Below are 18,158 nucleotides of genomic sequence, written 5' to 3'. Positions count from 1 at the left end.
ACCCCCAGTCCTTTTTTGTAACATTGGCGGTTCCCCCTGCCCTTTTTGGGGGTCACTTGATACTGCATAATACCTAAACAGCAAACCTGTGCAGGGCATAATGGGGCACTCCTCCTGGAGCAGTAAATATTCAAGTATTGACTCTCTTACTGAGCTGGGAGAGCCATGTAGCTTTTCTTTTTTGTTATTTTTACTTATGAGGTAGGTGCTTAGTCATAAGTTGGACAGTCCAAGGAACCCACCCTTGGCTGCCCCTGCCGGCTAACCCACAGGCAGTATTTCCTTCGATGCCAGAAGGAGCCAGCAGCTTTTTGCCCCTGCCCACTCCAGTCGGCGGGGTCTCCTCGTAGGTAGTGGCCATCGACTCCCCCATAAAGGACAGGCCCATCGCTACTGAGGGGGGGGGGGTGACAGCACTCCCCCTTATCTCCTGAGTATGTAGTCTGGGTCGTCATATGTCAGAATGGCCTGGGGATGGGGTCCTTGGGACATGAGAGAGTTCGGGGAGGGGGCCCAACGTATGCTCTACCCTGCAACAATTTGTATTTGTATTTGTATGTTGGATTTATATCGCACCAATCACCTACAGGTCTCTAGGCGCGTGGAAATCGATGGAATTTATACAGATGGAATTTGTACCATAACTACATACAACACAAAAGAATAATACAACAGCCTATACTGTACCCAAAGCCTTCCCAAACAACCATGTCTTTAAAGACTTTCTGAATGTTAGGAGGTTTACCTCTCTACGCAGTGCCTCTGGCAGCTTATTCCATAACTGAGGGACCAACACAGAGAAGGCTCTCCCTCCCTTAGTCACCAATCTGTACCGCGGGCAGATCAGCAGCTGAGAAGCAGAGGATCTAAGTGTTCTTTTTGGGTTGTAGATGTCCAAACGGTCTTTAATATAGGCCGGTGCGCGGCCGTAAATTACTTTATGAGCCGTGCATAGACTCTTGAACTCTACCCTCTCTTTTATGGGGAGCCAATGTAAGCTCTGCAATAGAGGAGAAGCTCTAGTCCTTCTTGGGAGTCCAAAAATCAATCGCGCCGTGTCGTTCATCACGACCTGCAGTCTGTTAGTCAGAGTTTTGGGGAGGCCTAGGTAGAGGGCATTCCCATAATCTAATCTAGAGATAATGGTTGCCGCGACAATAGTGCGCAGCATATCCTGAGAAAGAACTGGGGCTAGCTTCCGTAGCTGCCTGATGATGTTCGTACAGCTCCCAACAACAGAAGAAATTTGGCTGCCCATTGACAAATCGCAGTCCAACTTGATCCCCAAACTCTTTACAGCTGCACTCGGCTTGGGAGTTGGACCTAACTCCGATGGCCAGTAAAGATCACTCCAAGGTGAGGTGGCCGATGGAATTACCAATACCTCGGTCTTATCTGGTTTGATCTTCAACAGGTTTCCCGTCATCCATCCAACCGTATACCTCAGAATATTCTGTACTTGGGACTGCGCGGCCTCCGTGTTATCGATACTCAGAACAAGCTGAGTATCATCGGCATAGTTAAAAACTCTACAACCCATGCTGGACAGAGACACAATCAGAGGCTGAAGATATAAATTAAACAGCAGTGGGGACAGCGCGGAGCCCTGGGGCACCCCACACCCTAAAGTCCCCACATCTGATGTCAAGTCCCCCAGTTGTATCCTCTGTGTCCTTCCCAAAAGAAAGGATTTCAGCCACTTAAAAGCCACACCTTTCACCCCGAAGTTGTCAAGCCTTTCCAAGAGCATGGCATGGCTGACAGTATTGAACGCCGCTGACAGATCTAAAAGAATCAGGGCGCTCGATTTCTTAATGTCAGCCATGCCTCTTAGTTCATCCAGCACCGAAAGCATCACCAATTCGGTGCTGTGATGTGCTCGAAATCTTGCCTGTCACTCGTGGAGTAGATCATGGGACTCCACGTAAAGGGACAGAAACTTCAGGACATGCTGTTCTAGAATCTTGGAAAGAAAAGGCAGCTGCGAGATTGGTCTATAGTTCTTTAAGACCGCAGGATCAGCACCGGGTTTCTTCAATAGGGGCCTAACACGCGCTTCCTTAAATTCAACAGGCAAGTACCCCGTTTTTAAAGATCTATTAAGGAGGGAAATAATACGCTCCTCCAGTATGGGACGTGCCTCACGGAATACACTAGGAGGGCACGGGTCAGCTGGAGAACCAGATTTAGTTCTACCCATCAGTTGCTCCAGACTCAGCACATCCATCTCTGGAAACTCCATGATAGTGTGGTCCGTGGAGTTATAAGAATCAGGGTGTGGGACAAGTCCATTCACCGTGTTACTTTTTATTTCTGAGATGATGTTCTCCACTTTTTCTAGGAAATATCCCTGAAAGGTATTACAATCTTTGCTGGTTTCTGAGTTTTCCGGTTTCTTGCTCAGCTCAGCTAAGATTTTAAAAGTCTCTTTCTGAATATTCCCGGCTTTATTCAGACGAGACTCATAGTGCTCCGCCTTTGTCTGCAATATTAGTTTTTTATACCTATAAAGGCAAGCTTTATACTGATCCCTGGCTGTATCATGTTTATTTTTCCTCCAGGATCTCTCCAAAGCCCGGAGCTTTCGTTTGTGCTCCCTCAGAAGTGGGGTAAACCATGGCGCTCCTTTGCCGTGACCTCTAATGAACTGTGTCCTCTCAGGTGCTATCTGATCGATAGCTTGGCGTAGGCTCCACGTTAGGTCCATATATTCCAGGTCCAAATCAGTTCCAATTGGAGATCGTATCACTTTCGGAAGAGTTTCGGTCAGGGTTTTTAAATCAACCTCATCCCATTTGCGAGTTTTCCTAACTTTCCGAGGCTGGTCTCTTAGGTGGTCATAGATGCAGACCTCACAATTCACTAAATAGTGGTCGGTCCAAATACATGGCGAAACACCTCTGAGTATCACAATTATTAAATGTAGAATCATGCACCGATCCCCGGGCCCTCGCCCAGTCTGGGGGTAAGATGTGAAACAGTGGTTGCAGTCCCACGTAATTCATCACCAATCAAAAGGCCGCCAAAGTTTAAAATGCCATAACTCAAGCCCAGTTGGTCATATTTCGATGATCCTGGACTTATTTTGCTCCTGGTGAATAGCTCTACATACGCACCAGTGGCAGTTGCAGCAGAACTCCTCATCTCCAAAGTGGTGCAGTCTTAGGGATCTGGTTCTTGTGGTCCCATGCACCAGCCTTCCTCCTGGTCTTTGTCTCCGGGTGCAGAACTCCAGAGCTTCCCCCAATGTCAGGGGGCCTCATTGGTGCTGGGGTCAACTGAGCTTAGTCAATGGCTCTTTCTGGTCATCTAGCAGTTCTTCCTCCCTGTTGTCCATGGCAGTCCCAGGGGCCAGCAGTGAAGCACATAATCACCAGGCAAGAGACAGTCTCCCCTTTGTGCATGATTTTTTAAAGGGGAGAGGAAGGGTCCAGACGTCAAGCACCTCTCTACCCCTGTCCCAACCCTTATGCACAGCATGCTGAGACAGGTACAAATGGCATCACCCAGGAGTCACTGGTCCCATCTGCTCCTGGGGGTTCAGCTCTGCCAATCACTTACATACCTGCCAGCGTCTGGCACATCAAACGTTCCAAGAGAGCCCCCTCCTGGGTTGACTCTAGTTGTCTGAGTTTAATCCTTTCTTCAGTGGGCCTGGACAGGCACATCCCTGGCACAAATTAAATCAAATCAAATCAGAGGCATTTGTGCAGCGCACACATCACTCTGAAGTCTCATGGCACTTGCAGGCGGCTCTGATACAGTACTCATTTAGTTGTCAAATTGCCATGACGTCAGCTTCTTGCGTAAGCTATTGTGATCGGTGATAGTGCAAAGGTCTAAGGGGAGTTTGTTCCAAGAAGCAGGAGCAAGAAAGGAAAAAGACCTTCCTCCATTTCTCGGGGTACGGATTCTGAGAGGTGCGAGAAATGATTTGTTGCTGGATCTTAGCACCCTACAAGGCTGGTATCAACGTAGTTTTTTGGACCAGTACCCCGGGCCTTTTCCTTACATGTTTCTGTGTGTTAGACAGAGAATCCTAAATAGGATTCGCTGTCTGACGGGGAGTCAGTGTAGAGATCTCAGGTAGGGGGCAGACGGGGATCTGGCCTGGCCGCTGTGTTCTGCCAAATCTGTAGTCTTGTGAGAAGGCCTTCATTGATCGAGGACAACAGGGCATTCCATAGTCCATGCAATTTATTAACAGTCCCTGGACTACTGGTTTCCTGTCCTCGATCAGAATCCATTTGAAGACCTTTTGTAAGCGACGCATCACTCCAAAACAAGAGCCAATTATATAATTGGGCTGACATTTCATTGAAAATTGTCTATCCATATAAAAACCTAGGTTCCGTGCCGTCGGTTTGGGTGTTGGGCAAGGGCCAAGGTTCGGGGGCCACCAGTCATGAGATCAATGCTCTTGAGCCTTGCCAAAGAGCATGATCTCGGACTTGCCTCTATTTAGTTGAAGGTGATTTGTACTCATCCACCTATCAACGTGGGACATACATTCTTTGAAAGGCTGCTTTGTTTCGATTGGATCTGGTCCAAGAGTGACCAAGATCTGCATGTCGTCGGCATACAAAACAACATCAAAACCATAAGATCTGATCCCCTTGGCCAACGGCATCATGTACAGATTAAAAAGAGTCGGGCTCAAGACTCAAGGCTGTGGCACTCCCATCTTGACGGTCTGTTACATGAAACAGTGTTACCCACCTGTACCGTTGTAACTCGGTCTGTTAGGTAACTTTTAAACCATTTTAGGGCATTCCCCGTCACACCAATCTCCCAAAGCCGATGTTCTAAAATGCTATGGGAGATGGTGTCAAAGGCAACGGATAGGTCAGACAGGACAAGGATTGTTGACTTACGTCTGTCCAAAGCTAGCCTAATGTTGTCTGTTACCGCCACCAGTGTTGTCTCTGTACTATGGGCCGCCCTGAAACCCGGCTGTGAGCGATCCAGTAGTCCATGGCTCTCGAGATGATTAACAAGCTGTTGATTTACTAGAGTTTCTAGCATCTTTCCAAAGTAGGGAAGCAGCAAAATAGGATGATAGTTCAGGAGGCGTTTTGGATCGGCTGTAGATTTTTTTAGGATAGGCCTGACCCTGGCAGCTTTCCATAATTTTGGGAATTCAGCCTCCGATAGTGATTTGTTAAATAAGTTGGTAAGACTTTCCAACAGTACCGGTGCGATGATTGGGAGAAATTGTGGAGGGACAGTATCAGTGGGAGAACCTGATTTTATTTTCTGCATGACGGTTGCCACTGCCTCAGTATTACATTTGGCAAATCCGTCCAAGATATAAGGAGGGTCTAGAGACACACTAGACACATTTCCAGAATGGACACTATTTATTTGGGATGGAAAGGATTGATGAATTGCGATAATTTTGTCTTCTAAGAATTTGGAGAGAGAGAATCAGTCCATTCTTGAGAATTGGGGATTATTGACTGAGTGGGAGGTGTTGTGAATTCTTTTAAAATTTGGTAGAGTTCCCTACAGGAGTTTGCTGCCTCGTCTATTCGGTTTAGGAGAAACAAATCTTTTACTTGCTTGATGTCCACCATATAGCAGTGGTGGATATTTTTATATGTTTCGCGGTCGGTCTGATCTTTGCTTTTTCTCCATTTCCGTTCTGCTGTCCTGCCTGAGATCTTCACTATCTTTAGTTGCTCCGTGAAGTATGGAGCGCCCCTAGATTTAACTTTGACCTTAGTAAGAGGGGCGATTTTGTCTAGTGTAAATGTAATAGCCTTATCAAAGGCAGTTGCCGCAAGGTTGAGGTTTTTCTCCTGTTTTGGGTGGAATGGGCTAAAATGTTTTGAAAAAGGAGATGGAGTAACTTTGCGCCAAGACCTTCGCCATATTAGTTCATTTCTAGGGTGATTTTGACCAAATGGACTAGGATAGCAAACTTTAATAGATAATGATCTGACCATAACAGTGTGGTGGGAGGTTCTCCTGTAATATCAGGAGAGTTAGTGAAAAGGAGATCAAGTGTATGACCTGCATTATGGGTAGGACCTGTTACCAATTGGGCAAGTCCTTATGTTTTCATAGTTGAGATCAACTGATCTGTTGAGGAACCAGAATCCGATCTGGGCCTAGTGAAACATGTAGTTAGTATTAGTAATTAGCGTGGTGTAGCCATTAAGCAAATACAAAGCTTCGAACATTATTATGCTGACACACGTGATAGTTTTAGGACTCCCATACACTTTGTTGCACGGTATTTTAGCTAATTTGCATATCTCAGGCTGACCTGACCAGCGCCATTTTGTGGCCTCGTTCACTTTCAGCATTCAGCACCAACGACCATTTTCACTTAGCCATGCTTGAGATCCATTCCCCTGTGAAATAGTACGGCTGTAGCAAACTGCTGTTTCTGCACGTTAGGCCTGTCAAGGTTATAGGTGGGGGTAGATTGGGCAAGCCTATTCCAGGAGAGCGCTGTTCGTACTCTCTCGGAGTTAGCAGAAGGGAGTCACCCCCTTGACCTTGCTATAATGAGCTGAGCAATATATGAGGGGTTTTGTGTTCCATATATGGTCTTTCCTTTGCACTAACCTGTACCAGCCTGTATTTTTCCATCCTAGCTAATGACTACAAAATGTAACAGTATATATGTGATGCGCTGATTATGTGCCAGCAGTCTTTTTGGCGGACCTCCTGAGGTTAGGTCGCAAGGAGCTCCTCTGGCAGAGTTTGTTCATTGTAATAAACGACTGGACCTTCTACACTGCCAACTGACTGATTATTGGTAATTGGTATTTGGGCTATTTGTAAGTATGGCTCTATTTGGGTGGTGATTATTTTTTCGGTACTTCAGTTGGCGACTCCGCCGGGACTCCGCGTTGGGGTCGTCCCCCTGTAAGCAGAAAAGACGGGACATTGGAAAGGGCAATCTTGACCGGGGGGAAGGATCGGCCGAAGAATTGGGGTCCGCTCCGCTCTCCCGATCAAGAGAGCTCGGCTGCTAGTGACCCCACGTCGGAGTCCTTTGGGTGTAACCCGAGAACGGACCGTTGGTCCGCAGGAATTGGTAGTGGACAACGCCCAATCAGACCTGAGTGCACCAGGTGAGTGATTCGTCTTGTTGTATGTCGGATGTCCCTTGGATTTGAATTTGATGTTTGGTATTGGGTGACTTTTGGTCACGGAGAACTCGGAAAGGGGGTCTGACGGGGCAGTATCAAGGCTGCACGGGCAGGCACTCCTGTTTGTTTTGGATTTTGGAAATAACTAGAGATTTAAACCGGACGCCTTGGTGTGACTTGTGAATAAGTATACCTGGCCAGGTTGCCCTCGGAAACGCCGGCGGTTGAGATTGGGTAGCACCCGGACAGATCCGGAGCGGAGCTTGAAAAAGCGGGCTTAGCCGGAATAGTTCGGGAGGTGAACCATGAATGCCGTTGGATGGTCCGTAGGGTGATCTGTGGTTTGAGGAACCTGTGCGGCGATCTCTGGGCAGCCTAAGGATAAGGCTGTTTGATTTGTTTGGGTATTCTTGAGATTTGGAAAGAGTTTTCCATAGGTGGGAGTCGACGGGCTCCACCTTTTTGTCTGGAAATAACGATCGTTGTGTTGTTTTATGTTACTGAAGAACTGTAGTCATTTTATTTGTGCAAGATTGTGAGAGTGGATTTGAGTACAGAACATGGCCATGTGTATGAGAGTGTTGTAAATAAAACATTTCCTTTTTCAGCTACCGGTCTAGGAAAGGAGCAATGCCGTGCTTCAGTAAGTTATGCTTTGGCTGTACTGGCGGAAGAGGTAAGAGGTTGGATGAGAGCCAACCAGCCCCCCCGGAGGGAACTCCTAGCCATGATATGTACTGTAAGCATGGTATTGGACCCCTCTTATTTAATACGTTATGGAACAAATATACAAAGACAATGTAGAGCTCCAGTGGCCAAAGACGGGATATTTTTGGAGCAGGCAAGCCATGTTTGATACTCTTAACAAATGTCAGAAAGAGGCGAAACGGAGACGCATACGGTCCGAGAAATTAATGAAGATACAGCAAGGGCAGACTGTAACTAAGAAAGCCGTTGCTCATGACAAGAATAAGACCGAACAGAATATCGAGTATGCAGATCGACAGTTTAGGTTACAAGTAGATGGAAGTTATGTGATTCGGAATGAGGCGGAAGATGAGATAGAGGACTTGTTGAATGCACGACCCCCACCCCCGTATGCGCCTCAACACGTATACCCCGCTCTGCCTCTCCAACCTGCCGCAGCTTCCCCAGCCTCCGCCCCAGAAGCAGACAGGCCTCTCGTCTCCCTAGGTGCTAATGGTGCCACTTCTACCTCATCGAGAGACATGGCTACCCTTCTCCCGGGCGTACAGCCGCCCACGGCGGTTTCCCGAGTTGTTTTAACCGCCCGAGCCCCATTTGGACCTCTCAATCAGCCAGCACAACGCCCGGAGATAGGGGGCGCACACCATTAGAAGAACACAGTGTGATGAAAGCTAGACGATTATTTACCAGGGGATCCATGGAGTATGGTGAGAAAGAAGCAGTGGCAGATCAGGCAGCTAAGTGGATGCGGAACAATATCTACACGGTAGCTGATTTGTGGAGTACCATAAAAGATCTCGAACCAGTTATGCAGCAGCTTGCATTATACCAAATGTCCTGCTATCTTATCGAGGCCTGGGAACTATGGGGCATATGACCAACAACTAGCGATAATTATCGCGATGTTGGCTTAGCGGCAATAATTTTATCGCCGTGTTGCGGCGATTTTTATCTCTTAGGAGCCTTGCTATTATCAAGGTTTATCTCCTAAGCGATAAAAATTGGCCGAAATGCATGAATATCACTGTAAAGTCAGCGATATTCATGCATTACCGAGCTAATGCTCTTAGCCATGTTATCCACCTCCCATTGGATAACATAGCTAAGAACTGCTCAGGGCAGGTGTTAGCTTTTGGAGATATTCGCGCTTAGCGCGAATATCTCCAAAAGTTGGTAATAGGAGATAGCGATGTTAGCGACTGTTTCCAGTCGCTAACATCTTGGCACACCCACTTTGCATGTAATTAGTGATAAATATCTCTGACATGCAAAGCAGGGCCCAAGATGGTCGCTATCTCCTACTAGCTGTCGCTAACTGGTGTTAGCGACAGCTAGGTAATAGGGAGATAATTTTATCTCCGCTTTCTTGGCTTTTAAAGCCAAAAAAGCGGAGATAAATCCCTTGATAATATGCCCCTATGTTTCCATGATGGGATGGCACCGCAAATACTGTACAACATCCGAGATTGGGCTCTTAAATTTAACATGGACCCAGAGGAGGTGTACAAAATGTCGACACATTAGTGAAATATCGCGGCAGAATGTTTATAAAAAGTCCCAAATGGACTTCCCAACACCCCATGAGAGAAGTACACCCTATTTATCATCCCGAAATCCCTGAACTGCGTGATAATGCTGACCAGGTCGTGAGAGCTAAAGTAGACGCCCGTTTTCAGGAACAATGGGTGTACACTCCGTGGAAAAGGAGTGCGGTTCTTGCCCTTAAATCACAATTGCCAAACCCCCGCAAGAACCCCACTGCCTACTACAAAGAGCTGACAGAAGCCGCAGCCTCGGCTGTAATGACTTTGGCAGATATCGAGGTTTTTTTCGAATTATTGGTACCAGTAGACATATGGCGGCAAGTGCATGACACTGATCATGCTGCCGAGCTAGGGGGAACTTGGATTGAGTTGAAAGACTGGGACCGAGACCGTAAACCCGGTGATAAGCCTAGGAATAAATTACCACCTTACCGGCGAAAACTATAGCTTACATGCATACACTGATTCCCCCGCGGAAGGTCGACTGGGATAAATTGACAGCCTGTAGACAGAAGAAGGATGAGAGTGCTTCCGACTTCTTCACTCGATTTGAGGGAGTTTTTATCAATTTTAGTGGACAGGATCTGGCAACGGAAGGTGGGGTCCGGTTGTTCGTGAATAGGTTTGTAACTAATTTGGCACCCGAAATATCTACACGATTACAGGCCGCCGAGAGTACCTGGACTACGTCTACCCCCTCTGTGATACTAAGCATGGCCCAATATTATGAGCATAGGGAGAATGAGAGCAAGGATAAAGTCGAAAAGAAGGCTAAGGATCTTAAGACTCGAGTATTGTTACAGCAAGTTGTCCGAGGACAAGGAGGAGGGAGAGGAGCCAGAGGGCCCATATCCAGGGGGGAGGGGACGGGCCAAGGCACAGGCAGAGGCGCAGGCGCAGGTACTGGCCAACCGTTAGGGTTACATCAGTGTGCGTATTGCAAACAGGAAGGACACTGGAAGGCTCAGTGTCCGTTGCTACTCGCCCAGACCGAAGCGGTTCGGGGATGAGGCCGTGGACGGAGTGGCCCGGACCGGAGTGATATGCATAGGGAAGAGGCAGCTCAAGGCAAGTCTGAACGGAACCATTTTGACAACCCTCAGAGTAGACAATACTATAATGAGGATTACTCGTTTTGCGAGCAGGACGGGTATGACCACCCATAGGACAGCCAGGGACAGAGTAGGGGCCAGGTGTCGATCCCAGTCAATCAGCAAGGACCCTATGTGAAAGGGGAGTTAATGGGGACTTCTGAGAATTTTCTAATTGACACAGGAGCAATGAACAGTTCGGTTGCTCGATCTTTGGTTCCAGGGGCGGCTCTGTCCAGGCGCAATAATGTATCTGTGGGATTTTCAGGCGTCCCAGTGGTAAGCCCCATCTCTAAACCTCTCCCCTTCATGATTGGTCCTGCTACGCTTGAATCACCGTTTTTGCTAACTTCCCATTGTGGTGAGAATTTATTGGGTTTGGATATGTTGAAAAAGCTGAATGCAAAAATATATTGCTCCCCAGACGGCGTTTATTTGACCATACAGCCCTAATCTCATAATATGAAACAATGTTTTGCCAAAAATGAACCTCTCCCTCCTTGATACTGTCCCTGCAACGTTATGGGCCACAGGGGATGCGGATGTCGGAAAGCTAGACATCCCTCTCGTCCATATTACATTGAAGAAGGGTGCGAAATTGCCACGCATACCCCAGTATAAGATCTCGCCGACGGGCGAGCGAGCCTTGCTTTCGATTATCCAGGACTTAATTGATAAAGTGGTGGTTGAGGAAACAGCTGCCAATATTTGTAACAGCCCGATTCTCCTGATTTTGAAGAAATTGTCTGAGACTGGACCCCAGGGGAAGGTCGATGCATATCGCTTTGTGATTGACCTGCGGGAGGTCAATAAGGTCGTAATACCACTGTATCCAGTGGTGACCGATATCACCACTATACTTATCATGATCCCACCAACTGCTCGATATTTCTCAGTTATCGACCTGAAGAATGCTTTCTTCAGTATCCCCATTCATCCTGACAGCAGGCAGGATCTTCGGTTTCTCGTTATCTGGCCGAAGTTTCAGATTTTGCTGCGCACCCCAAGGCTATACTGAAAGTCCGAGCATCTATAGTCAGGCCCTTAAAGCCCTGTTAGGCGACTTGGTGTTGCCTGACAGTAACGTACTCTTACAGTACGTAGATGATTTATTGATCGCTTCAGACACTGAGGAAGGCTGTAAGGATGCCACGGTTAAATTGTTACACCATTTGGCGGCGAAGGGGAATAAGGTGTCCCTGTCCAAATTTCAATATTGTCAACAGGAGGTAACCTACCTAGGTCATCTACTGTCGAAGGAGGGTAGGCGTTTGACTCCTGAACGTATTACTACTATCTCTAACATGTCTGTCCCTTGCACCCAGCGTGAAGTTCGTGCTTTTCTTGGCATCACCTCTAACTGTCGCCAATGGATACCTAATTTTTCTCTTCTTGCTAAACCTTTGTTGCAATTAACCACTAAAGATGTGCATGAACCTCTCCCTTGGACTGATGAATGTCAGCTCTCTTTTGATTCTTTGAAATCTGCTCTTTGTTCTGCGCCCGTCTTGGGCACTCCTGACTACCGTAAACCTTTTGTACTCTACGTGCACGAGGTCGACAGTTGTTCGCTTTCAGTGTTAACTCAGACATTTGGTGGTAAGCAGAGACCTTGTGCGTATTTATCGGCCACCTTGGATACCGTAGCAAGAGCACTTCCTAGCTGTCTGAGGGCCACAGCAGCTGTTGCGGTGGCCATCCGACAATCAGAAGGACTCGTTCTAAATTCTAGTCTAACGGTGATGGTGCCACATGCTGTAGATGTCTTGCTAAACAGAACTCAGACCCAGCATCTTACAAGTGCACGCCTCACTGGATATGAATTGACACTATTTGCTCCACATATTACGATTACGCGATGTGCCACATTAAATCCTGCCACATTGCTACCACTCCCTTCGAATGAAAAAGTAAACGATGTCCATGATTGCCTATTTCGGACTGAGGAAGAAACGAAGGGTAGGATTGACCTCACAGACATTCCTTTATCTGACCCCCAAGGGGAATTGTATGTGGATGGGTCTTGTTTCAAGTTAACAGACGGCACAACAACAGCTGAATATGCAATTACCACACTGAAAACAGTAGATGAGACATCTCGAGTTCCCTATCGATCGGCTCAAGCTGCTGAACTAGTGGCATTATTACGAGCCTGTGAATTAAGTGAAGGATTAGAGGTCAACATCTACACGGACAGCCAATACGCCTTCGGTGTGGCCCATAGCTTTGGGCGGCTGTGGAGGGAACGTGGTTTCCTCACCTCCCACGGTCAGAAAATACAAAATGGCCCCCTGGTGTTACGACTGTTGGATGCCCTAACTTTGCCTAAAAAGTTAGCCATAGTGAAATGTAGTGCCCATAAGGCAGTGGTGGATGAGGTAGGTGAAGGAAATGCTTTCGCAGATCAGATTGCTAAGCAGACAGCGCAGTGCATGATGTCCAATATATTTGTAATGTCTTCTGCTAGATGGGTGGAGGAGTCTGATCTGTTCGATAATACCATAGAAAGTGTGAAAGAATTACAGAAGGAAGCTACCCCAGCTGAGTTGGAAAGATGGGAGAAGGAAGTAGGAAGACTGGATGAAAACAATTGTTGGGTTGATTTAACGGATAAACAAAGATGGCTGCTGCCCAATGCTCTGGTACAAGCTGTTGTAACTATGGCCCATGGCCCAGCCCATGTGGGAGCAAAAGGGATTTGTACCTTGTTGGACCCGGTATGGAATAATCCTAACATACAGAGGACGGCTGTCCGTCTGGTCCAATACTGTATGGTTTGCCTACAGCATAACCCAGGGAAAGCAGAAAGTGTTTTGAGTGGAAGTTTTGCATCCCCCAACTTTACCGTTTGAAGTGCTCCAGATGGATTATATCCACATGGAGCGTGTTAACAATTTGAAATATGTCTTAGTAGCGGTGTGTGCCTTCAGTAAATGGGTTGAGGCCTACCCAACTAAAGAGAACACTGCCTGGCTACAGCAAAGGCCCTAATCCTAGTGGAGAAGTGTGGCTCACCGGTTAGAGGAGGCAGACCCTGATGCAGAGGTCAGACACGGGACCAGGGTTCAATTCCCGACGCGGCAGGGTCTTGAGCTCTTAATGTCCACAGACTTGATAATTCTCGCCTCGGTGCCTACTCGAATCGTGGGTTCACACTATGCAACTCTGGGCAATAGCTTGCTTAATCTCCACTACGGCCCCACCGCGATGGGATGCCTGGTCTTCACCATAGTGGAAAATGTCACTAATATCACCACTGATATAATGACTAATATCACTGTAGAGCTTCAGGCCACGAGACTCGTTTCGCTCCAGAACCGGATGGCTCTTGACGTCATCCTGGCTGATCGGGGAGGAGCCTGTCGAGTGATCGGCAGCTCCTGCTGTATTTACATCCCTGACTCTGCCCCCACGGTCCATCTGGCTATCCAGAGATTACATCGCATCGCAGCAGAAATGCATGTTGAGAATGGGTCCTGGTCCCTTTCTGGTTGGTTCTGGGGGTTATTGTCCACATGGGGGTGGAAATTATTGATGATAGTTGCTGGAGCAGCCGGTATCCTGTTTACTTGCTGTCTTTGTATGCAGTGTGGGCCGGCATGCTGTTCTTATTGCGCTATGAGAATGACAGCTATGATCACCCCCTCATTTGTTCCCACTAAGACTCAGATGCTCCAACAAGAGATTCGTGAGTTGATGGCCATTGACGAGGAAGTCTTCCAGGATTAGTACTTCCTGTTTATTAGCTTCATCATGCTAAAAGGAGGGTTTGAGGAACCAGAATCCGATCTGGGCCTAGTGAAACATGTAGTTAGTATTAGTAATTAGCGTGGTGTAGCTATTAAGCAAATACAAAGCTTCGAACATTATTAAGCTGGCACACGTGATAGTTTTAGGACTCCCATACACTTTGTTGCACGGTATTTTAGCTAATTTGCATATCTCAGGCTGACCTGACCAGCGCATTTTGTGGCCTTGTTCACTTTCAGCATTCAGCACTAACGACCCTTTTCACTTAGCCATGCTTGAGATCCATTCCCCTGTGAAATAGTACGACTGTAGCAAACTGCTGTTTCTGCACGTTAGGCCTGTCAAGGTTATAGGTGGGGGTAGATTGGGTAAGCAAATTCCAGGAGAGCGCTGTTTGGACTCTCTCGGAGTTAGCAGAAGGGAGTCACCCTCTTGACCTTGCTATAACGAGCTGAGCTATATCTGAGGGGTTTTGTGTTCCATATATGGTCTTTCCTTTGCACCAACCTGTACCAGCCTGTATTTTTCCATCTTAGGTAATGACTACGAAATGTAACAGTATATATGTGATGCGCTGATTATGTGCCAGCAGTCTTCTTGGCGGACCTCGTGAGGTTAGGTCGCAAGGAGCTCCTCTGGCAGTTTGTTCATTGTAATAAACGATCGGACCTTCTACACTGCCAACTGACTGATTATTGGTAATTGGTATTTGGGCTATTTGTAAGTATGGCTCTATTTGGGTGGTGATTATTTTTTCGGTACTTCACTGTGTCCGGGTTTGACAGTATCTCATCATGATAGTTGAAGTCACCTATTAGGAAAAAAAAGTTGGAGGCCAATACTTGTGGAGCGATTATCTCCAGTAATTTATCTGAGAAGGCCGATATATTAGAGCTCCCCTCCAAGTGCCCCCCCTTGATGGGCCTTCTATTCTAAAGATGCATAATTCTAATTGGCCTGAGCTTGTGGTTTCTAAAGAAGTAATAGTCATGCCAGAGATAGTGGCTATGAAAAGATCTCCTCCTCTTGTCTCTTTCCTGTCGACTCTAGTTACATTATATTGAGATGGAAAGGCAATTTGTACATCGGTGGAGGCATGCTCATGTAGCCAGGTTTCCGTGACAAGAGAGATGTCAGGTGCCTCCATGTCTATGAGGCTCCATATCTCCACTGAGTGTTTCAGAATGGAGCGTGCATTGAAGTAGATGGTACTTAGTGGTTTGGGGATTCTAGGATGATTTGAGTCACGGAATGTTTGGACTTTGGGGCATATTATCAAGGGCTTTATCTCCGCTTTTTTGGCTTTAAAAGCCAAGAAAGCGGAGATAAAATTATCTCCCTATTACCAAGCTGTCGCTAACACCAGTTAGCGACAGCTAATAGGAGATAGTGACCATCTTGGGCCCCGCTTTGCATGTCAGTGATATTTATCACTAATGACATGCAAAGTGGGCGTGCCAAGATGTCAGCGACTGGAAACAGTCGCTAACATCGCTATCTCCTATTACCAACTTTTGGAGATATTCGTGCAAAGCGCGAATATCTCCAAAAGCTAACACTTGCCCAGGAGCAGTTCTTAGCCATGTTATCCAATGGGAGGTGGATAACATGGCTAAGAGCATTTGCTCGATAATGCATGAATATCGCTGACTTTTCAGAGATATTCATGCATTGCGGCCGTTTTTTATCGCATTTGCGATAAACCTTGCTAATAGCAAGGTTTATCTGCGATAAAAATTGCCGATTTGCGGCGATAATGTTTGTCTCTAAACAAGTTAGAGACAAAAATTATCTCTATTGGTTGGTAATATGCCCCTTTGTTCGGTAAAGTCGGTCCTATTGAGCAAGATATACCTTGAATTCTACTTATTTTCCCTTCTAATGTGTCTGAGGGTCGGAGATATGACTTGTTTAAATCTTTTACCTCTTTGGTAGAGTATATTAATGGTGCCATGGCAGCCACTGAGATTTGAGACACCAGGGCAGGGGCTGGAACAGAGTGTGAATAGAAAAAGATGCAGGGGTTGAGGCAGCTGGCAGCAGTCAGGCTCGGACGGGTGCAGACGGGCTTGCCTTTGGCGCACCACCGGCGCACCGCTGCGGGCGTCCGCGCCCTGCCCCGCTTTATGTAGGGAAGAAGATTGATGTCTGGAGCTAGAACGATGAGTGCGACATCTGGTCGGCAAACCGGAAGTTGTATCATTGCCTTAACATCCCTCGGTACAATCGTCACAAGCTGTGACGGACCAGGGACTTTGAGTAGGTTATTTATACAGGTAGGTAAGTAAAAAATGCTAAAGGGTAAATACGGCACAATTTAAAATGCATAACAAATACAATTGTCGTAATAGCGACTGTCTGAAATTAGCAAGGGAAAGAAATTAATATAGTGAGTTATACTGCTTTCCTAATTGTCTAATTTTAAGGCTATCAATGGACACCAGCGGGTATCAACAAGTCTAAATAGCCAGCAGCATTTACTCACAGAGTGCCGCTGCGTGCGTCCGCGCCCTGCCCCGCTTTATGTAGGGTAGAAGATTGATGGCGGGAGCTAGAACGCTGACTGCGACATCTGGTCAGCAAACCGGAAGTTGTATCGTTGCCTTAATGTCCCTCCATACAATCGTCACAAGCTGTGACGGACCGGGGACTTTGAGCAGGTGATTGCTGATTGCTGATTAATGCAGACCATTCTGACCCATCCCTTTCCTCCTCAGGAGCTGGGTGAAGTACTGCTATTTGCTCCCTTTGTGTGGGCAAGCCTGTGTTGCTGCTGTTGGAAAGAAATGTGACAAAAGGCCTGGGATCTGATCGTGTGCTGAGCCAGGAAAATAGGACAATTCCGGTTGACCTATAAGGTTTACAGATATAATTTGGGGAATTACATAATTGATTTTCCTGCTCAGGTTACACCAAAATTTGAGATGTCAATGGTCTGTGAAGGCCGAAGGGAAGCAAAACTGCACTCTCAGGCAATTCTCTCCCAATGTGTACAATAAAGTGCCCCTACAGACTAAACTTTAAATCATGCTGACTCTCCCTACTAGTGTACCCTAACACCTATAGGGGCTATCCCCAGTCAATATCTAATCCTGAAGAGTCCTCATTGGGCCAGGCTACCTGTGCGCAGTTACTTGGCAGTGGATGAAAGTAGCCTCCCACATGCAGCCCACACAGACGCGCACACAGGTGTGCACATGTGTTCACGTGTAACCAGCCATTTGACCCTTCCCCTTGCTGCATTGATGTGGCCTTATCTAAAAAGGCAGACACTTTGGTAAACAAGCGCAGTCCATTTGTCATGTGATTACTCTGGGTGAGATACCTGTACTGAGACTCACCCACAGTAAAATGTCCAAAACTGAGTGATCAAAACAGCACAAAATCTGGGCGTATTGATTGGGAGGAATCCGATTGCAACAGTTAGACATGTAAGTTTAATGTATAATTGTCCTAATAGAGAAAAACTCAGAAATTCGTTTTCCACTACTGTGAGGGCTACCTTTCCCATATAATAACTTTGGGATGCTTAATTATATTTAATTAGCGCTACGTTCGATTGGGAACAGGAAAACATTTAGGGGCTGATTATAATACATCCCGTAAAGGCTCTGACCGTTGGTTAGAGCCTATAGGTCCGCATCGTAATGGGCTGGTCGGTTTCCTTCCCGACTGCCTCATTATGATGGAGGCGGTTGGAAAGGAAACTGGCCGGTCATTCTGACTGGGTTCCGATGGGCTCGGAGAGCCCGTCTGCCGGTTTGAAACCAACCTGTAATCTCAAGGGCGGTTCTTTCTGCCATTGAGTTTACAATCACAGTTTCTGATATGGTTTCCATGCTAGTCTGGCCGACATGGAAATCATGTCGGAAAGCATGTTCGGGGGGGCCCCAGCTGGGCCCCCTTTGCTGCACAGCCTCTTGTTGGAGGCTGAGGGGGCACCTACGGTGCACCCCTGC

Source organism: Lissotriton helveticus, chromosome 2_1, assembly GCF_964261635.1.
Source record: "Lissotriton helveticus chromosome 2_1, aLisHel1.1, whole genome shotgun sequence".
In the NCBI taxonomy this organism is placed as follows: Eukaryota; Metazoa; Chordata; class Amphibia; order Caudata; family Salamandridae; genus Lissotriton; species Lissotriton helveticus.
Note: the sequence above shows the minus strand (reverse complement) of the source record.